Source organism: Bubalus kerabau, chromosome 7 (assembly GCF_029407905.1).
Source record: "Bubalus kerabau isolate K-KA32 ecotype Philippines breed swamp buffalo chromosome 7, PCC_UOA_SB_1v2, whole genome shotgun sequence".
Lineage (NCBI taxonomy): Eukaryota > Metazoa > Chordata > Mammalia > Artiodactyla > Bovidae > Bubalus > Bubalus kerabau.
In genome coordinates, this window is record NC_073630.1 from 58,821,262 (window position 1) to 58,843,829 (window position 22,568).

Consider the following 22,568-nt stretch of genomic DNA (forward strand, 5'->3'; position numbering starts at 1 on the left):
ATCACAGGTTCTCTCCAACAATAACTCAGCCCCAGTCTCTTTCCCTCATCACCTACATGACTTCAGAGATGATTTTTCAAATTGGCATTTGTCTGATTCTTCTGTTGATAAAAAAATAATAATTTTTCTGGATAAAAAGGAGTTAAACGTATCTAACAGAAAGATTTATATTGTGTCTAGAAAGATTGTAAATCCCTTTGGAAGCTGAAAAACTACTCTGTTTTGAGAAAAAACACAAGACAAAAATTACCTTTTTTTTAAGCACGGTAAAATAATTCTTAACAGGGAAATGGTGTTTTTATACTTATACTGTTATCTGCAAATAACTTCATTTTCTAAATTATTTTGTTGTATGGCAAATTGTACTGTAATAGAATGAAATTATTATTACCTGTGCTTAGAATGAGCTGTGGGGTGTTCATAGAACTCAGTGTAATTAAGAATTCTGTTATACTTATAGCTTTTTGTATGTGAAGTCAGATTGTAAATTTGTAGAAAACAATATTGAAAAGTTTGCTAAACAGTATATTAAAATTTCTTGAGTTCTTATAAGATAGTATAGTATAGTTAGGTTATTTTTTTTTCAGTTATTTTGAAAAAGTATTTCAGTGATTCTAAATTACCTCTAAGAGTAATAGAGGCCAATAAAACTTTGAAGAAATGATGACGCTGCTTAGTCAAGATGCTAGCTCTTCAGGATAGGCAAGCCATTCATCAGCAAACAGAAAGGGCAGAGGTTAATTAAACCTCTGGTTTAGAAAAAAAAAAAAAAAAAAAACAAAATAAAAGTTATTTACAGTGTTAATTTAGTCACCTAGGTTATCTCTTTTGGTACTGGTAGTAAAATCTCAATCAGATGCTCAAACAAGTCAGAATTGTAGTATCAGGGATAAAATTTACTTATTTATTAAAATGGAGCTAAAATAAAATACCCTCCTGCTGTAGCATTCTAATTCAAAAGAATCTTGTGAAGAGGAAAATGACTTCTCCATTCAACTCTTTCCTATTTGTAAGCAAAAAGTTGACCACCAAGGTAAAAATACAATAAAAAATTAATTTCTGCTGCCCACATTTACTGGAATAGCATCAGAAGGAGCTAAACATGAAGATATTTTTTTCCCCTTTAAATTGCAGTAATGAATTTCTGTATGTACTAGCATAAGCAGATTGTGACAGAACCAAAAATTAATCAAAAGCTCTTATGTCAGGCTATTTCTCATCTTTGTATTTAAACCAATGAAAACTCATGGAAGTATAGAATTAAAACCATCTAGATCAGCCACCAACCCTGACAAGTGTGAAGTGCCTGTGAATGAATCCTTTACAATAGCTTCAATCACTGTAGTTCTCTAGTCAGCTTCCATTCTTACAAAGGTTGCAGTCTTATGTTTAGCAAGTTTTATCTAACTGCTTTAAAAAATATATATATTTGTCTACTTTTATTTACCAACTTTTGACCTAAATTCTACTCCAGAAGACAGAATAAAATGTGCTTTCCAACTTGACAAAAATAATTATAGTATGAAATGAAGAGCTATTTCAGAAACATATTAAGTGTCAAAATACCAGTAGAAATATTTTTTCAGTAACCTATAATCTACATTTATGAAATTACATCAACTTCATCTTTCTGACCTAATCCAACTGATTTTTTAAATTTTTGGATCTTATCTTAAGCCCTTGGAGCTCATGGCACAGAGAAATAAATTGAAAATAAATTAACAGTATTCAATTATGTGAACATAGCATACTTTGAATAACAACACCTTTATTTTTGAGTATTTTGAAAATATACTATTGATGTAAATGAACACCTTTTTGCCATCCAGTCATTCGCATCTCTCTCTATATAACCTATGTATAAATTCTACAAAAAGAAAATGACTCTGATAAGGAAAATTTGGGGGATTTTGATGTAGACTACCAAATTAATTTCTAGTATATAAATTGAGAACAGAAACAATTTACATTCTAATGCTATTTTACTACTGCCTATATTGGATGAGGCTGTCCGTTGTTTTCATCCCTAATAACAACTCTTTAATTGAAAATTTTCCTTTTTTTTGAGATAGAAGATATTATACTTTTATTTATGTTTTTCCTTTCATTTATTCTTAAGCTGGAATATATATGTGACTTTATACACACACACATATTACACAATGATACTTAATATACCAACATTAGAATGTAAGCTTGATGACAGCAAGGAATTAGTCTCTCTTGTTCTTCCTCTATCTGTGAAAAACATAGCTGTGCTTCATGTTGCATATAAGCATTAAGAAATGTTTAAATAATGAAGGAGGAAAACAAAGCTTGAGTAATGAACTTATTTACTTTAAAAAGTTAACATGATCATTAAGAAATCAATAATGCAGAAGTGAACTTGTTATGATTAGCAATGTCTTCCCAATTAGAAATACCCCTTAATCAAATGAACTAGCCATCTGTACATGTGATTTGTTAAATTATGATAAAAATATAACGAGTTTGTGTATTCCAAAGGCATAAATCACAATATGAACATTGCTATAAGTAGTATTAATACACATTTGGGGACAGTGCCAGAGAAAAGAAACAAAGGCTGAACTGTTATCAAAATGGTCCCTTGCATGTTTGAACAGGTGAACCAATTTGAATTAATCATAAGTAGTTTGGTAAACCACTCCACTATTCTTGAATAGAATATTCCATGGACAAAGGAGCCTGGCTGACTATAGGCAAAGGATCACAAACAATAGGAAATGACTGAGCAACTTGAGCATGCATGCACATACACCAGTGCAAGCACACACACACACACACACACACACACAGAACCAAAAATATTTGGTGGAAAACAAAAAATTCAGATTCTAGACCACAAAACATGTCTGCAAAATATATATTGGACTGAAGTGTCGGAAATATGCCCCCCCATACACATAGGTGACTTAAAAACTAGGTAGATATGTGCTTTATTGATTACACCAAAGCTTTTGACTGTGTAAATCACAAGCTGCAGAAAATTCTCCAAGAGATGGGAATACCAGACCACCTTACCTGCCTCCTGGGAAATCTGTATGCAGGTCAAGAAGCAACAGTTAGAACCTGACTTGGAACAACAGACTGGTTCCAAATAGGGAAAGGAGTACATCAAGGCTATATATTGTCACCCTGATTACTTAACTTATATGCGGAGTACATCATGCGAAATGGCTGGCTGACTGAAGCACAAGCTGGAATAAAGATTGCTGGGAGAAATATCAATAACCTCAGATATGTGGGGAAGAAGGCAATGGCAACCCACTGCAATGCTCTTGCCTGGAAAATCCCGTGGACAGAAGAGCTAGACATGACTGAGCAACTTCACTTTCACTTTTCATTTTCATGCACTGGAGAAGGAAATGGCAACCCACTCCAGTGTTCTTGCCTGGAGAATCCCAGGAATGGGGGAGCCTGGTGGGCTGCCATCTATGGAGTCGCACAGAGTCGGACACGACTGACGTGACTTAGCAGCAGCAGCAGGAACAGATATGCAGATTACACCCTCTTTATGGCAGAAAGCAAAGAACTAAAGAGTCACATGATAAAAGTGAAAGAGGAATGTGAAAAATCTGGCTTTAAAAATTCAACATTCAAAAAACTTCAAGATCATGGCATCCATCCTAACAGTTCAGTCCAGTTCAGTTAAGTCATTCACTCTTTTCTGACTCTTTGTGACCCCATGGACTGCAGGACACCAGATCTCCCTGTCCATAGCCAACATCCAGAGTTTACTCAAACTCATGTCCATTGAGTAGGTGATGCAAACCAACCATCTCATCCTCGGTCATCCCCTTTTCCTCCTGCCTCATACTTTCCCAGCATCAGGGTCTTTTCAAATGAGTCAGTTCTTCGCATCAGTTCAGTTCAGTTCAGTTCAGTCGCTCAGTCATGTCCGACTCTTTGCGACCCCAAGAACCACAGTGCACCAGGCTTCCTTGTCCATTACCAACTCCCAGAATTCACCTAAACCCATGTCCATTGAGTCAGTGATGCCATCCAACCATCTCATCCTCTGTTATCCCCTCTCCTCCTGGCTCTCAATCTTTCCCAGCATCAGGGTCTTTTCAAATGAGTCAGCTATCCACATCAGGTGGCCTAAGTATTGGAGTTTCAGCTTCAACACCAGTCCTTTGCATCAAGTGGCCAAAATATTGCAGTGTCAGCTTCAGCATCAGTCATTCCAATGAATGATCATGACTGATTTCCTTTAGGATGGACAGGTTGGATCTCCTTGAAGTCTAACGGACTCTCAAGAGTCTTTTCCAACACCATAGTTCAAAAGAATCAGTATTTCCGCACTCAGCTTTCATTATAGTCCAACTCTCACATCCATACATGATTACTGGAAAAATCATAGCTTTGACTAGATGGACCTTTGTTGGCAAAATAATGTCTCTGCTTTTTAATATGCTGTCTAGGTTCATCATAACTTTTCCAAGGAGCAAGCGACTTTTAATTCCATGGCTGCAATCACCATCTGAAGAGATTTTGGAGCCCAAAAAAATGAAGTCTGTCACTGTTTCCATTGTTTCCCCATCTATTTGCCATGAAGTGATGGGCCAGATGCCATGATCTTCATTTTCAGAATGTTGAGTTTTAAGTCAACTTTTTCACTCTTCTCTTTCACTTTCATCAAGAGGCTCTTTAGATTTTCTTTGCTATCAGCCATAAGGATGGTGTCATCTGCATACTTGAGGTTATTGATATTTCTCCTAGAAATCTTCAATCCAGCTTGTGCTTCATCCAACCCAGCATTTCTCATAGTGAACTCTGCATATAAGTTAAATAAGCAGGGTGACAATATACAGCCTTGATGTACTCCTTTCCATATTTGGAAACAGTCATTTGTTCCATGCACAGTTCTAACTGTTGCTTCCTGACCAGTATACAGATTACTCAAGAGGCAGATCAGGTGGTCTGGTATTCCTATCTCTTTCAGAATTTTCCAGGGTTTATTGTGATCTACACAGTCAAAGATTTTGGCATAGTAAATAAAGCAGAAGTTTTTTTTGGAACTTTTATTGAATTAAGATTTTTTTCTGCAACTCATTTGCTTTTTTGATATTCCAGTGGATGTTGGCAATTTGATCTCTGGTTCCTCTGGATTTTCTAAATCAGCTTGAACATCTGGAATTTCATGGTTCACATATTGTTGAAGCCTGGCTTGGAGAATTATGAGCATTACTTTACTTGTGTGTGAGGTGAGTGCAATTGTGCAGTAGTTTAAGTGCTCTTTGATATTGCCTTTCTTTGGGATTGGAACAGAAACTGACCTTTCCCAGTCCTGTGGCCACTGCTGAGTTTTCCAAATTTGCTGACATATTGACTGTAGAACTTTCACAGCATCATCTTTTAGAATTTGAAATAGCTCAACTGGAATTCAATCACCTCCATTAGCTCTGTTCATAGAGATGCTTCCTAAGGCCCACTTGACTTCACATTCCAGGATATCTGGCTCTAGGTGAGTTATCATACTATCTTGATTATCTGCATCATGAAGAACTTTTTTGTATAGTTCTTCTGTGTATTCTTGCCACCTCTTCTTAATATCTTCTGCTTCTGTTAGGTCCATACCATTTCTGTCCTTTATTGACTCCATCTTTGCATGAAATGTTCCCTTGGTATCTGTAATTTTCTTGAAGAAATCTCTAGTCTTTCCCATTCTACTGTTTTCCTCTATTTTTTGCATTGATCTCTGAGGAAGGCTTTCTTATCTCTACCTGCTATTCTTTGGAACTCTGCATTCAAATGGGTATATCTTTCCTGTTTCCCTTTGCCTTTCACTTCTCTTCTTTTCAAAACTGTTTTTAAGGCCTACTCAGACAACCATATGGCCTTTTTTTTTCTTGGTGATGGTTTTGATCCTTGCCTTCTGTACAATGCCATGAACCTCTGTCCATAGTTCTTTTGGCACTCTGTGTATCAGATCTAATCTTTTGAATCTATTTGTCACTCCCACTATATAGTCATAAGGGATTTGATTTAGGTCATACGTGAATGATCTAGTGGTTTTCCCTACTTTCTTCAGTTTAAGTCTAACTTGGTAATAACGAGTTCATGGTCTCAGCCATAGTCAGCTCCTAGTCTTGTTTTTGCTGACTATATAGAGCTTCTCCATCTTTGGCTGCAAAGAATATAATCAATCTGATTTCGGTATTGACCATCTGGTGATGTCTATGTGTAGAGTCTTCTCTTGTGTTGTTGGAAGAGGGTGTTTGCTTTGACCAGTGCATTCTCTTGGCAAAACTCTATTAGCTTTAGGTAGATATATTCCTAAGTATTTTATTCTTTCCATTGCAATGGTGAATGGAATTGTTTCCTTAATTTCTCTTTCTGTCTTCTCATTATTAGTGTATAGGAATGCAAGGGATTTCTGTGTGTTGATTTTATATCCTGCAACTTTACTATAGTCATTGATTAGTTCTAGTAATTTTCTGGTGGAGTCTTTAGGGTTTTCTATATAGAGGATCATGTCATCTGCAAATAGTGAGAGTTTTACTTCTTCTTTTCCAATTTGGATTCCTTTTATTTCTTTTTCTGCTCTGATTGCTGTGGCCAAAACTTCCAAAACTATGTTGAATAGTAATGGTGAAAGTGGGCACCCTTGTCTTGTTCCTGACTTTAAAGGAAATGCTTTCAATTTTTCACCATTGAGGATAATGTTTGCTGTGGGTTTGTCATATATAGCTTTTATTATGTTGAGGTATGTTCCTTCTATGCCTGCTTTCTGGAGAGTTTTTATCATAAATGGATGTTGACTTTTGTCAAAGGCTTTCTCTGCATCTATTGAGATAATCATATGGTTTTTATTTTTCAATTTGTTAATGTGGTGTATTACATTGATTGATTTGTGGATATTGAAGAATCCTTGCATCCCTGGGATAAAGCCCACTTGGTCATGGTGTATGATCTTTTTAATGTGTTGTTGGATTCTGATTGCTAGAATTTTGTTAAGGATTTTTGCATCTATGTTCATCAGTGATATTGGCCTGTAGTTTTCTTTTTTTGTGGGATCTTTGTCAGGTTTTGGTATTAGGGTGATGGTGGCCTCATAGAATGAGTTTGGAAGTTTACCTTCCTCTGCCATTTTCTGGAAGAGTTTGAGCAGGATAGGTGTTAGCTCTTCTCTAAATTTTTGGTGGAATTCAGCTGTGAAGCTGTCTGGACCTGGGCTTTTGTTTGCTGGAAGATTTTTGATTACAGTTTCAATTTCCGTGCTTGTGATGGGTCTGTTAAGATTTTCTATTTCTTTCTGGTCAAGTTTTGGAAAGTTGTACTTTTCTAAGAATTTGTCCATTTCTTCCACGTTGTCCATTTTATTGGCATATAATTGTTGATAGTAGTCTCTTATGATCCTTTGTATTTCTGTGTTGTCTGTTGTGATCTCTCCATTTTCATTTCTAATTTTATTGATTTGATTTTTCTCCCTTTGTTTCTTGATGAGTCTGGCTAATGGTTTGTCAGTTTTATTTATCCTTTCAAAGAACCAGCTTTTGGCTTTGTTGATTTTTGCTATGGTCTCTTTTGTTTCTTTTGCATTTATTTCTGCTCTAATTTTTAAGATTTCTTTCCTTCTACTAACCCTGGGGTTCTTCATTTCTTCCTTTTCTAGTTGCTTTAGGTGTAGAGTTAGGTTATTTATTTGACTTTTTTCTTGTATGAGGTACCATTTCACACCAGTCAGAATGGCTGTGATCCAAAAGTCTACAAGTAATAAATGCTGGAGAGGGTGTGGAGAAAAGGGAACCCTCTTACACTGTTGGTGGGAATGCAAACTAGTACAGCCACTATGGAGAACAGTGTGGAGATTCCTTAAAAAACTGGAAACAGAACTGCCTTATGATCCAGCAATCCCACTGCTGGGCATACACACTGAGGAAACCAGAAGGGAAAGAGACACGTGTACCCCAATGTTCATCACAGCACTGTTTATAATAGCCAGGACATGGAAGCAACCTAGATGTCCATCAGCAGATGAATGGCTAAGAAAGCAGTGGTACATATACACAATGGAGTATTACTCAGCCATTAAAAAGAATACATTTGAATCAGTTCTAATGAGGTGGATGAAACTGGAGCCTATTATACAGAGTGAAGTAAGCTAGAAAGAAAAACACCAGTACAGTATACTAATGCATATATATGGAATTTAGAAAGATGGTAACAATAACCCTGTGTACGAGACAGCAAAAGAGACACTGATGTATAGAACAGTCTTATGGACTCTGTGGGAGAGGGAGAGGGTGGGAAGATTTGGGAGAATGGCATTGAAACATGTATAATTTCATGTATGAAACGAGTTGCCAGTCTAGGTTCGATGCATGATACTGGATGCTTGGGGCTAGTGCACTGGGACGACCCAGAGGGATGGTATGGGGAGGGAGGAGGGATGAGGGTTCAGGATGAGGAACACATGTATACCTGGGGCAGATTCATTTTGCTATTTGGCAAAACTAATACAATTATGTAAAGTTTAAAAATAAAATAAAATTAAAAAAAAAAAACTCTGTTAGCCTTTACCCTGCTTTATTCTGTATTCCAAGGCCAAATTTGCCTGTTACTCCAGGTATCTCTTGAATTCCCACTTTTGCATTCCAGTCCCCTATAATGAAAAAGGCATGTTTTGGGGTGTTAGTTCTAGAAGGTCTTGTAGGTCTTCACAGAACAGTTCAACTTCAGCTTCTTCAGCATTATTGGTCGGGGTGTAGACTTGGATTACTGTGATAGTGAATGGCTTGCCTTGGAAACAAACAGAGATCATTCTGTCATTTTTGAGATTGCATCCAGTTACTGCATTTCAGACGGTTTTATTGACTATGATGGCTATTCCTTTTCTTCTAAGTGTTTCTTATTCACAATAGTAGATATAATGGTCATCTGAGTTAAATTCACCCATTCCAGTCCATTGTATTTCTCTGATTCCTACAATGTCGATGTTCACTCTTACAATCTCCTGTTTGACCACTTCCAATTTACCTTGATTCATGGACCTAACATTCCAGGTTCTTATACAATATTGCTCTTTACAGTATCGGGCTTTACTTTCATCATCAGTCACATCTACAGGTGGGTATGGTTTTTGCTTGGCTCCCTCTCTTCATTCTTTCTGGTTTATTTCTCCACTGATCTCTACTGATTTCTCCAGTACCATGTTGGGTACCTACTGACCTGGGGATTTCATCTTTCAGTGTCCTATCTTTTTGTCTTTTCATACTGTTCATGGGGTTCTCAAGGCAAGAATACTGAAGTGGTTTGCCATTCCCTTCTCCAGTGCACCATGTTTTGTCAGAACTCTCCACCATGACATGTCCATCTTGGGTGGCCCTACACAGCATTGCTCACAGTTTCATTGAGTTAGACAACCAACAAAATAAAACTACAAAACATAATTTTGGAAGTTTTAGCCATAGCAATCAGAGAAGAAAAGGGAATAAAAGGAATCCAGATTTTAAAAGAAGTAGTAAAACTCTCTGTGTGCAGATGACATGATCCTCTACATAGAAAATGCTAAGGACACCACCCAAAAATTAGTAGAGCTAATCAATAAATATAGTAAAGTTGAAGGATATAAAATTAACACAGAGAAACCCCTTGCATTCCTATACACTAACAGTGAGAAACCAGAAAGACAAATTAAGGAAACAATTCTATTTAACATTGCAACAAAATAATAAAATACTTAGGAATAAATCTACCTAAGGAAACAAAAGACCTATATATAGAAAACTATAAAACACTGGTGAAAGAAATCAAAGATGACACAAATAGATTGAGAAATATACCATGTTCATGGATCTGAAGAATCAATATAGTGAAAATGAGTCTACTACCCAAAGCAATAGATTCAATGCAACCCCTATCAAGCTACCAATGGTATTTTTCAGAGAACTAGAACAAATAATTTCACAATTTGTATGGAAATACAAACAACCTGGAATAGCCAAAGCAATATTGAGAAAGAAGAATGGAACTAGAGGAATCAACCTGCCTGATTTCAGAATAAACTGCAAAGCTAAAGTCATCAAGACAGTATGGTACTGGCACAAAGACAGAAGTATAGATCAATGGAACAAAATATAAAGCCCAGAGATAAATCCATGCACCTATGGACACCTTATCTTTGACAAACGAGGCAAGAATATACAATGGAGACAAGACAATCTCTTTAACAGGTGGTGCTGGGAAAACTGGTCAATCACTTGTAAAAGAATGAAACTAGAACACTTTCTAACACCATACAAATAACCCTAACCCTAACCTTAACCCTAACCCTAAACCCTAACCCTAACCCTAACCCTAACCCTAACTCAAAATGGATTAAAGATCTAAATGTAAGAACAGAAACTACGAAACTTCTAGAGGAAAACATAGGCAAAACACTCTCTGACATAAACCACAGCAGGATCATCTATGACCCACCTCCCAAAGTAATGAAATAAAAGCAAAAATAAACAAATGGGACCTAATTAAACTTAAAAGCTTTTGTACAACAAAGGAAACTATAAGCAAGGTGAAAAGACAGCCTTCAGAATGGGAGAAAATAACAGCAAATGAAGCAAATGACAAAGAATTAATCTCAAAAATATACAAGCATCTCATGCAGCTCAATTCCTGAAAAATAAATGACCCAATCAAAAATGGGCCAAAGAACTAAACAGACTTTTCTCCAAAGAAGACATACAGATGGCTAACAAACACATGAAAAGATGCTCAACATCATTCATTATCAGAGAAATGCAAATCAAAACCACAATGAGGTACCATCTCATGCTGGTCAGAATGGCTGCTATCAAAAAGTCTACAAACAGTAAATGCTGGGGAGGGTGCAGAGAAAAGGGAACCTTCTTACACTGTTGGTGGGAATACAAACTAGTACAGCCACTATGGAGAAGAGTGTGGAGATTCCTTAAAAAACTGGAAATAGAAATACACACTGAAGAAACCAGAATTTAAAGAGACACGTGTACCCCAATGTTCGTCGCAGCACTGTTTATAATAGCTAGGACATGGAAGCAACCTAGATGTCCATCAGCAGACGAATGGATAAGAAAGCAGTGGTACATATACACAATGGAATATTGCTTGGCTATTAAAAAGAATGCATTTGTAACAGTTCTAATGAGGTGGATGAAACAGGAGCCTATTATACAGGGTGAAGTCAGAAAGAAAACATCAATACAGTATAAATGCATATATATGGAATTTAGAAAGATGGTAACTATGACTGTATACATGAGACAGCAAAAGACACACAGATGTAAAGAATAGACTTCTGTGGGAGAAGGTGAAGATGGGATGATTTGAGAGATAGCATTTAAACATGTATGTTGCTGTATGTGAAATAGATCTCCAGTCCAAGTTCAATGCATGAGACAGGGCACTCAGGGCCAGTGCACTGGAATGAAACTGAGGGATGGGATGGGGAGGGAGGTGGGAGGGGTTTCAGGATAGGGGGCACATGTACTCCCATGGCTGATTTATGTCAATGTATGGCAAAAACCACTACAATATTGTAAAGTAATTAGCCTCAATTAAAATAAATAAATTAAATTACAAAAAAATAAACTACAAAACCTCATTCTGCTCTTTAGTAGCAAATATATCTTACAACTGAGATTAATAAAAGTGTTCAGTGACTGATAAATCTGTTGAATACTGAAGTCTTACAGCCATTCAGTCAACTCAAATATTAGTGCTAGTAAACGAAAGGGCACGGATATTCCAAAGACAATGAAAATATTCAATATGTATTTTTATTATTAACATTATTATTAATGCAATACATATTTAAATTATTCACATTGAATTATGGGTGTACCTGACATTTGAGGAATTAAAGAATTTTTAACTAAAGAAGGATGCCACATGAAGTCAAATACAAGAAGCCATGGGAAAGTACTCCAAGAGGTAATGTCTCCATGTTAAGTATGAGGAGTACTTTCCATTCTGTTCTCTCTTCACATCCGTTTGTTCACCTGACCCATGCGAGCTTCATAAACTTGAGTGAGATAAGGGAATTAAGTGTTTCTATTTTGAAGTGCACTTTGGGAGAGCCAGGGCACCATGCCAATTGAAGAACTCTCTCCAAAGTGTCTGTTGACTCCTGATCTGGCCAGATGCTCTTGCTAAAGCTTCTGGCAACTCCTGCTCTTCACATTATTTTTTTTCTCTTACACATCACTTCATCACAAATTGATGAGGAAACAATGTAAACAGTAACAGACTTTATTTGGGGGGTCTCCAAATCATTGCAGATGGCGACTGCAGCTATGACATTAGAAGATGTTTGCTCCTTGGGAGAAAAGATATGACCAATTTAGACAGCATATTAAAAAACAGAGACATTACTTTGCCTACAAAGGTACATACAGACAAAGCTATGGTTTTTTCAGTAGTCATATGTGGATATGAGAGTTGGACTATAAAGAAAGCTGAGTGCTAAAGAATTGATGCCTTTGAAGTGTGGTTTTGGAGAAGGCTCTTGAGAGTCCATTGGACTGCAAGGAAATCCAACCAGTCCATCCTAAAGGAGATCAGTCCTGAATATTCATTGGAAGGACTGATGCTGATTCAATACTTTGGCTGCCTGATGCAAAGAACTGACTCATTTGAAAAGACCCTGATGGTGGGAAAGATTGAAGGCAGGAGGAGAAGGGGATGACAGAGGATGAGATGGTTGGATGGCATCATTTACTCAATAGACATGAGTTTGAGCAAGCTCTGGGAGTTGGTGATGGACAGGGAAGCCTGGAATGCTGCAGTCCATAGGGTTGCAAAGAGTTGGACATGACTGAGTGAACTGAACTGATGTCACTAAAGAAGATTTCACAAATAAAAACAAAATCAATTTGGGAAAAAAAAGTATACCATCTATAATTTACCTCACATAAAATAAACCCAGTTTCCCTAAGTAATAAAAGACATGTGGTGCCTCCAGGAAGGGTGAGGCACTATTTCCAGTCATACAGAGTAACATAAGTAACTGGTGGTGGTTTGGTCACTAAGTCATATCCACTTCTTTGCAACCCTACCAATCTCCCCTGTCCATGGGATCTTCTAGGCAAGAATACTGGTGTGCATTGCTGTATCCTTTGCCAGAGGATCTTTCCAACCAAGAGACTGAACCCACATCTCCTGCATTGCAGGAAGATTCTTTAACAACTGAGTTACCAGATGTAACTAGAGTCCAGTATATAACAGAGCAGCAAATCGTGTGGGGTTCCCACAGTTTGGTGAATACCTCTTCATTCATAGACCAAGACAGATGAGCTAGGCAAAGATAGATCCAGGACTGGATCTGTATCTCTGAACATGACTAATGACAGTATTAACAGGAAACAAACATTTGAAATTTCAGAAAATGTTCATGACCTTAGGAATAGATCCCAGCTTGGTACAAATGGGCAGCACTTGCTGAATACCTACCAGGTCTGTAGGGGTAAGGAGATTGGAAAATTAATCATGTTGCCTGGGAAACTTCTCAAAATACATATATTTACACAGCACCCATATCTCTAGGGTACAGTGATTTCCAACATTTTGTGTGTAAGAATCAGAGGAGAACCTATAAAAATGCAGAGTTCTAGAAATTTTCTTTTAGTAAGTCTGTGGTGGGCTTCTGAGTTTTATCACATGAAATAAAGTATGTTCCAGGCACAGCTGTAAGAATTCTGAGTCCTCATGAAGCATATATTCTAGCAGGAGTTAAAGTAGAACTCTGAAGAATAAACAAATTATATATTTTTAAAAGTTAATAAAGACTATGAAAAATAACTATAACATGGAAAAATGAAGCTTGAAAAATCAAATCAGGAAAAGCTACAGTAAGAAATGTGGTTATGGTAGATGCTGAAAAGTGATATTTGAGCAATTTGAATAACTGTCAAGTACGGCAAATGTAAGTGGTCATGGAAGACCCTCTTTGTGGAGTTGGGAGGGGAGAATCTATTTTTAACCAGGAAATTCTCATAAGCGTCTCCACCCTCCTCTCAACATTTGCCTGCTGACCTCAGAACTCCAAGGATGTTATTTAATGAGACAGTGGACCAATGAATAAGTTTATTACAAAAGATAGTGTGAAAATTCCTTACAAAAATGTTTCACATCGAGATTAGAAAGAAATTTTCAAAAAATCCATAGTGAAATATAATGTATAAATTTAAAATACATTTAAGAGATTGAGAAAAATAATTGGAGAAAAGACAAATCAATGTATAATCGGGTAGAAGAAAATAATATTTTATTAACAAATCAAAAAACATCTAGAGAGCAGAATTAAAGGGTAGTGTAGAAACCAAAGTTGAGATGCTTTCAAAGACATTGAAGAAATGAAAAGTGAAATGAAAGTATGAAATATATGATATATAGTATATATAATATGCTAAAACTAATATATACACTATAACTAGTGTGTGTGTGTGTGTGTGTGTGCATTCATGTGTTAGCTGCTCAGTCATGTCCAACTCTTTGTGACCCCATGGACTGTAGTCTGCCAGGCTCCTCTGTCTATGACATTCTCCAGGCAAGAATTCTGGAGTAGGTAACTGTTCCCTTCTCCAGGGGATCTTCCTGACCCAGGGATTTAATCCGAGGCCCCTGCATTGCAAACTGTTTTACCACTGAGCCACCAGGGAATGTAATAGTATACAACTTTTAAAATTTTACAATAATTTATTACATTTAAAATTACAAATATGTTTTAAAAAAACACATACAACCTACAAAATAATGGACATGTGTAAGATTGCAAATCTCAAAAATTAATTACTTCATAGTTTTATAGATGGATTAAATTAAGCTTATTAGAGCAACTAGAATAAAATAATAATAAAACAAATACAAGAATAAGATACTTGGAAAATCCAAAACAACCAAGTGAAATACACTGAAGCTAATATAAAATATGTTTTTTTGTAGTTTAGTCACTGTGCCATGTCCCACTCTTTTGTGACCCCATGGACTATAACCTGACAGGCTCCTCTGTCCATGAGATTTCCCAGGCAAGAAGGCCGAAGTGGGTTGCCATTTCCTTCTTCAGGGGATCTTCCTAACCTAGAGATCAAACCCACATCTCTCCTTCATTGGCAGGCAGATTCTTCACCATTGAGCCACCAGTATAAAGTATGCATTTGTTAATTTTTTAAAGTAGTTTAATTAAATTCTAGCAATAACCAGTTAAAAATCATAATGACAGGCAGTCTTATTAAATCACAAGTAAACAGTAGATAAGAATAAATTGATTAAGAATATCTGTGATCTAGTTAGATATATACATACATATGTGTATATATATATATGCATAAATATATAAACAAATTTGGTACAGTTCTATTTTTCTATTAAATTTATGCTTATTCTTAAAATATATATGTGTTTTTTTCTAGATGTATATAGGCATTGCTTTGTTATATTGTATGTATATCTTTGAATTAATAAACTGAATGTCTATTTTTACAAGCAGGAAATTTCAAATAAGTCATATGTTCCCAGAAAAAGAAGGGAACCAACCATAAACATGAAATATTAATGAATACCAGAAATAAAAAACAAATAGTACTCAGACCAATGTTTCAGAATGATAGGTATGAAATGAGTTGCCAGTCCAGGTTCGATGCACGATACTGGATGCTTGGGGCTGGTGCACTGGGACGACCCAGAGGGATGGAATGGGGAGGGAGGAGGGAGGAGGGTTCAGGATGGGGAACACATGTATACCTGTGGCGGATTCATTTTGATATTTGGCAAAACTAATACAGTTATGTAAAGTTTAAAAATAAAATAAAATTAAAAAAAAAAAAAAAAGAATGATAGGTTACACTACCAAGAGTTCTCCAGAAAAAACTAATTGAACATAAACTCCAACTCAAGTATTGTGAGACATATAGATTTCTGAAAGGGCATATCCTATTACTTCTTTTATTATTCTGTATTGAAGACTAGTAGGGTTCTGGCAGAAAATAAATGGCAAATACAGACTGGTAATAGATGTCCTTTTCATTATAGGAGACTGGAATGCGAAAGTAGGAAGTCAAGAAACACCTGGGATAACAGGCAAATTTGGCCTTGGAATATGGAATGAAGTAGGGCAAAGGCTAAGAGAGTTTTGCCAAGAGAATGCACTAGTCATAGCAAACACCCTCTTCCAGCAACACAGGAGAAGACTCTACACATGGACATCACCAGATGGTCAACACTGAAATCAGATTGATTATATTCTTTCCAGCCAAAGATGGAGAGGCTCTATACAGTCAGCAAAAAGAAGACCAGGGGCTGACTGTGGCTCAGATTATGAACTCCTTATTGCCAAATTCAGACTTAAATTGAAGAAAGTAGGGAAAACCACTAGATCATTCAGGTATGACCTAAATCAAATCACTTATGACTATACAGTGGAAGTGAGAAATAGATTTAAGGGACTAGATATGATAGAGTGCCTGATGAACTATGGACTGAGGTTCATGACATTGTACAGGAGACAGGAATCAAGACCATACCCATGGAAAAATAATGGAAAAAAAAGCAAAATGGCTGTCTGAGGAGGCCTTACAAATAGCTGTGAAAAGAAGAGAAGTGAAAGGCAAAGGAGAAAAGGAAAAATATAAGCATCTGAACGCAGAGGTCCAAAGAATAGCAAGGAGAGATAAGAAAGCCTTCCTCAGCGATCAATGCAAAGAAATAGAGGAAAACAACAGAATGGAAAAGACTAGAGATCTCTTCAAGAAAATTAGACATACCAAGGGAAAATTTCATGTGGAGATGGGCCCGATAAAGGACAGAAATGGTATGGACCTAACAGAAGCCGAAGATATTAAGAAGAGTTGGCAAGAATACACAGAAGAACTGTACAAAAAAAGATCTTCATGACCAAGATAATCACAATGGTGTGATCACTCACTTAGAGCCAGACATCCTTAAATGTGAAGTCAAGTGGGCCTGAGAAAGCATCACTATGAACAAAGCTGGTGGAGGTGACAGAATTCCAGTTGAGCTATTTCAAATCCTGAAAGATGATGCTGTGAAAGTGCTGAACTCAGTATGCCAGCAAATTTGGAAAACTCAACAGTGGCCACAGGACTGGAAAAGGTCAGTTTTCATTCCAATCCCAAAGGAAAGCAATGCCAAAAAATGCGCAAACTACCTCACAATTGAACTCATCTCACACTCTAGTAAAGTCATGCTCAAAATCCTCCAAGCCAGACCTCAGCAGTATGTGAACCGTGAATTTCCAGATGTTCCAGCTGGTTTTAGAAAAGGCAGAGGAATCAGAGATCAAATTGTCAACATCCACTGGATCATGGAAAAAGCAAGAGAGTTCCAGAAAAACATCTATTTCTGCTTTATTGACTATGCCAAAGCCTTTGTGTGGATCACAATAAACTGTGGACAATTCTGAAAGAGATGGGAATACCAGACCACCTGACCTGCCTCTTATAGAGAAACCTATATGTGGGACAGGAAGCAACAGTTAGAACTGGACATGGAACAACAGACTGGTTCCAAATAGGAAAAGGAGTATGTCAAGGTTGTATATTGTCACCCTGCTTATTTAACTTATAGAGTACATCATGAGAAACACTGGACTGGAAGAAGCACAAGCTGGAATCAAGATTGCTGGGAGAAATATCAATAACCTCAGATATGCAGATGACACCACCCTTATAGCAGAAAGTGAAGATGAACTACAAAGCCTCTTGATGAAAGTGACAGAGAAGAGTGACAAAGTTGGCTTAAAGCTCAACATTCAGAAAACAAAGATCATGGCATCCGGTCCCACCACTTCATGGGAAATAGATGGGGAAACAGTGGAAACAGTGTCAGACTTTATTTTTCTGGGCTCCATAATCACTGCAGATGGTGACTGCAGCCATGAAATTAAAAGACGCTTACTCCTTGGAAGAAAAGTTATGACCAACCTAGATAGCATATTCAAAAGCAGAGACATTACTTTGCCAACAAAAGTCTGTCTAGTCAAGGCTATGGTTTTTCCAGTAGTCATGTATGGATGTGAGAGTTGGACTGTGAAAAAAGCTGACTGCTGAAGAATTGATGTTTTGAACTGTGGTGTTGGAGAAGACTCTTGAGAGTCCCTTGGGCTGCAAGGAGATCCAACCAGTCCGTCCTAAAGAAGATCGGTCCTGTGTTTTCATTGGAAGGACTGATGCTGAGACTGAAACTCCAATACTTTGGCCACCTCATGGGAATAGTTGACTCATTGGAAAAGTCTCTGATGCTGGGAAGGATTGTGGGCAGGAGGAGAAGGGGACAACAGAGGATGAGATGGCTGGATGGCATCACCGACTCGATGGACATGAGTTTAAGTAAACTCTGGGAGCTGGTGATGGACAGGAAGGCCTGGCGTACTGCATTTCATGGAGTCTCAAAGAGTCGGACACGACTGAGTGACTGAACTGAACTTAACTGAACAAAGGTATAAGCAATATAAGAAATTAACAAAGGAGGGTGATAATCCAATATTAATAGGAAAGCTCTGTGAGATAGAATTGTAATCAAATAATTATGTTTGTATTCAAAGTGTCAGTCATCTATAAAGGCCGCATGAAACATTTCATGACAAAATTCTTAAAAATACATTACATAAAATATATGAAAAAACCTTACATATAGTATATAAAACTAGATTTGTTAAAAATATTCAAGGATGGAGAATCTATGCCACAAACAATATAGCTAATTTCACCACAAATCTGAGAAATTTATATTCAAACAAAAAATGAATTGCTATTAATTTAGCAAGAATATTTATAGAAGTTCTAAAATATTGGTCATGATATTGTTTGAAAAAGTCTTACTACAATTACGTAAAATATTATATATTTTATATAAAGTTTTTAAAACATTTATTTTTAAATTTATTATTGTAATATGCCCTCATGTTACTTTTCAGTATATTATATACTCATATTTTTCTCTTTAATAATTATTTGTCTCACTGTTCATAAATATTTTAGTCATTCCCATGACCTCACAATATTATTTATATTCTTGGGTTTCTGAGTGTTATATTCTGCTTCCTAAGTTTAATTATTATAGAGATCCTTATTCATTAAAAAATAATGGCTCCATTTATAGAAAATTTGAAAGAACCAATGCCTACAGTATTATGCATTTAAAATATGTTTTCTCTATGGTGTTTGTATATTTAAAAATTATTTTTCAGTGTGTGTATTTTATTCCAAACTCTTTTTAAAAGTATTTAGAAATTCTAATAATTATACTACTTTAATAATTATACCTAAAGGTGTTTGTAAAATAAAGTGTCTGTAAAAGAAAATCTATTTAATAAGTGCTCAGATATATCATTCCACATTTTTTTAAAAAACCCTCTGTGTGCGCTTGCATGGGAGCAAGATTTAAACTGTAGCTTATGAACTCCTATACTTCTGTATTGTTTTATTTTAGGATGTGCTATAATTTTAATAACTCAGGCAAGGTCAATTTGGTGAAATTCTAAAATGTAAATGCAAGATTTTTCTCATGTATTGATAACAATGCTCCTTCACCTCTGTTAGGGAACTCAGGCATTTATTGGCCAAATTTTCCAGATAAAAACACAGCTTTTCATCTTATGGATCTCAGTAGTATGGTCTCTCCCTTTTCATGTTAATGTAACAGAATTACCCCAGATGCCAGGTCCATGGGCCAATTACATCAGTTTACTCTTGTTTATGAGTTTCTTATATTTGGAAACTGTTCATTTATTCAACTCATAAGACTTTGATGAATTAATCTGTGATTATCCCTTATAACTTGAAAATCTTCTCATTTCTAAACTTACAGTGGTATTACTTATTAAATTTTGTGATACATTGTAGCTTCAGAAATCCTAAGATACATAACACACACACACACAAAAACCCCAGATGATGTTAAAAACAATAAAAATTATAAACCTAGTTCTGCAGAATTATGGTCCTAAATCAAGTGATAATAAGTAAATTAATTTTCATTAATCCCAAAATATAATTCCTATTTCTTTCTTTAGATATTAATAAAAACATATATTACCCTCTGAAAACTAGAAACTTCTGTAAATTGGTAAAATGAGGTGGTTGGTTGTGACCAGTTCTAACTGGACAGGGCTCTGTTGCTTAACATTTGCCATTATGATTGGCATTAATAGGTCCCTTGGCTGGCAGCACTGTCAGACAAAGGAAAAATTACATGAGACAGATGCATGAACTTCCATTCCTCCACAGAACGGAGCATTTGTATCCAGGAATTGGAAATGTAAGTAGAGCACAGGAAGGCATCACCTAAGTATTTAATACTGTGCTGGTCCTATAACTAGAGAATCAATTTTCTGTTAGTCTTCTCACTTGAGACCTCCAAGTTTGTTTTTGAAAACTGCACAATATTAAGGCTGCTTTCCAATATATGAGAACGATATCTCTCTCTAATGTAATGATAAATGTCTCAAGTTAGGCTGTGATAAATATTGATGGGTATGCTATTTCATTAAATAAAAATTCAGGATTGTTGCAGTATGTATCATTTTAAAAATACAAGCCCTTAGCCTAAGTAAAAATCACAGTTAGAGGTGATAACTGTGCCCTGCATGTAAGCAATATAAGCACTCTTTATCCTCTTGTAATATTTTTCTAGAAAACAGAAGACTGTAAGTGTATACTTACAGTCATGAGTACAGGTGGTTTGCAATTTTGGTCAGTGCCTTCCTCTATTTCTCTCTGGGAAATTATCTCTCTGGCCCTATCTTTTCCCCTTGATTTAAGATGAATCATGAAAACTTATGGAAAGTTAAAACAGGGGGAGAAAGACTAATAATTATCTAAATGATACTGTTGTCCATGTTGTAACTACTGACCATGGCATTTCACCTGGAGGACACAAAGCAGGTGAGAAAATTAAACTATGGAGGAGTTGATGGACTGCAGTTCCAAGGAGATCAAAGAATAAAAGAGGAATCTGGAATGATGGGAGGTACTGATCAGAAAATTCAATTCAAAAATGAAATTATAGTGGGAAAACATAATAATGAACAGAGGGTTTCAAGGAACTGATAGGAGCTAAGACGACCAGAAATGTCAAGAATACCAGAATGGTCAAGTCAGTAATGAATGCATAAAGATTTACTTGAGATATTGCCAAGTCAAGAGGAAGAAGACTTATAAATCATTATTGAAGGTAGAGGTGAGAAAACAATAAAGCTGTAAGGTGATAACCCCATTTAATACATTTAAATAACCAATATATTTAGGTATAGATACGTTGTATTCTAGATGTTAAAAAAAATCATTTTTTAAAAACTTTCCATAAAGTACAGAGCTTCTTATTTATCCTTCAAGGTAAACTAAATTTCTGCCTCAGAGCTCTTGCCACTATTTTTCTTGCACAATCTCTCATCTTCTCTGTAATTTTACATCATTCAATTTCACTCTAAAACTCCTACATTCTACAAGATTTTCCCCCATAAACTCTACTATATTCAGGTTTTTACTCTCTCCTCAGGATTTTTCCTGGAGAAGGAAATGGCAACCCACTCCACTATTCTTGCTTGGAAAATCCCATGGACAGAGGAGCCTGACAGGCTACAGTTCATGGGGTTGCAAAGAGTCGGACACAACTGAGCGACTTCACTTCACTTCACTTCAGGATTTTTCCATTTACATGTGTTTTTTTAATTGCTTAAACTGCATCTGTTCATTTTTTTCATTAATTCTCTTCATATTCAGTCTCTCAAACCATAAGCCAGAGCTTTGTCCTTTTTTTCCTCCAGGATTATTTGATTTTTTGTGTAAAGTCAATATTCAAGAGAAACATGAATATTCAGGTCTATGCAACTTCCAGAAAAATTGAACCTTTATGAAGAAGTCACAAAGAGAATCATATGAGCTACAAAATGCTACTCATTAGATTAAAATTTCTCAATCAGGGATCATTATATTATTTTATGAAGTCACAAGCTAGAAATACAGGATTTGTTTAATTTTCTGTCTTCTGCTCCTCTCCACTTAAGAAGGCAACTGCTTTTATTTTGATTTTTGTCTCCATAGTAACTAAGACAGTGCATGACTAATAGAAGTTATTTAATACTGACTAAACTAATAAGTACATTTTATTCTAAGATTTTCAAGAATTTCTGGACAATGCAGAATTAAAATGTATATATTTTAGTGTTCACATTTTTCTATTTTCTTATTTACTGATATAAGACAGTAAATAAATAATGGCTACAGTACTAAAATTAGCAGCATGTATCTACTATTTCATTAAATAATTTGTAGTAGATGATTTTATTTCTAACTTCCCTTTTTTGCAAAAGAAAACAAAAATTCAGTTCAGTTCAGTTCAGTCACTCAGTCATGTCCGACTTTACAACCCCATGGACTGCAGCATGCTAGTGTTCCTGTCCTTCACCAACTCCCATAGCTTGCTCAAACTCATGTCCATTGACTCAGTGATGCCATCCAACCATCTCATCCTCTGTCATCCCATTCTCCTGCTGCCTTCAATCTTTCCCAGCATCAGGGTCTTTTCCAATGAGTCAGTGCTTTGCATCAGGT

At 36.1% G+C, this 22,568-nt stretch overlaps 1 long non-coding RNA gene across 12 annotated transcripts in view; it reads left to right on the plus strand.

Annotated features, from left to right (window-relative positions):
* LOC129657751 (uncharacterized) overlaps positions 1 to 22,568 on the plus strand; it is a 136,324-nt gene that overhangs the window by 71,136 nt on the left and 42,620 nt on the right. For 5 of the 12 annotated variants that reach the window (XR_008717072.1, XR_008717077.1, XR_008717078.1 and 2 more), the window contains one exon: positions 5,098 to 5,228. The exons of 4 other annotated variants lie outside the window; for them this stretch is intronic. This is a non-coding gene — a long non-coding RNA (uncharacterized LOC129657751). Of the gene's footprint in view, positions 1 to 5,097; positions 5,229 to 16,029; positions 16,597 to 22,568 lie in introns of those variants that run through there. 3 more of the 12 variants (XR_008717081.1, XR_008717079.1, XR_008717076.1) reach the window with 2 other exon arrangements.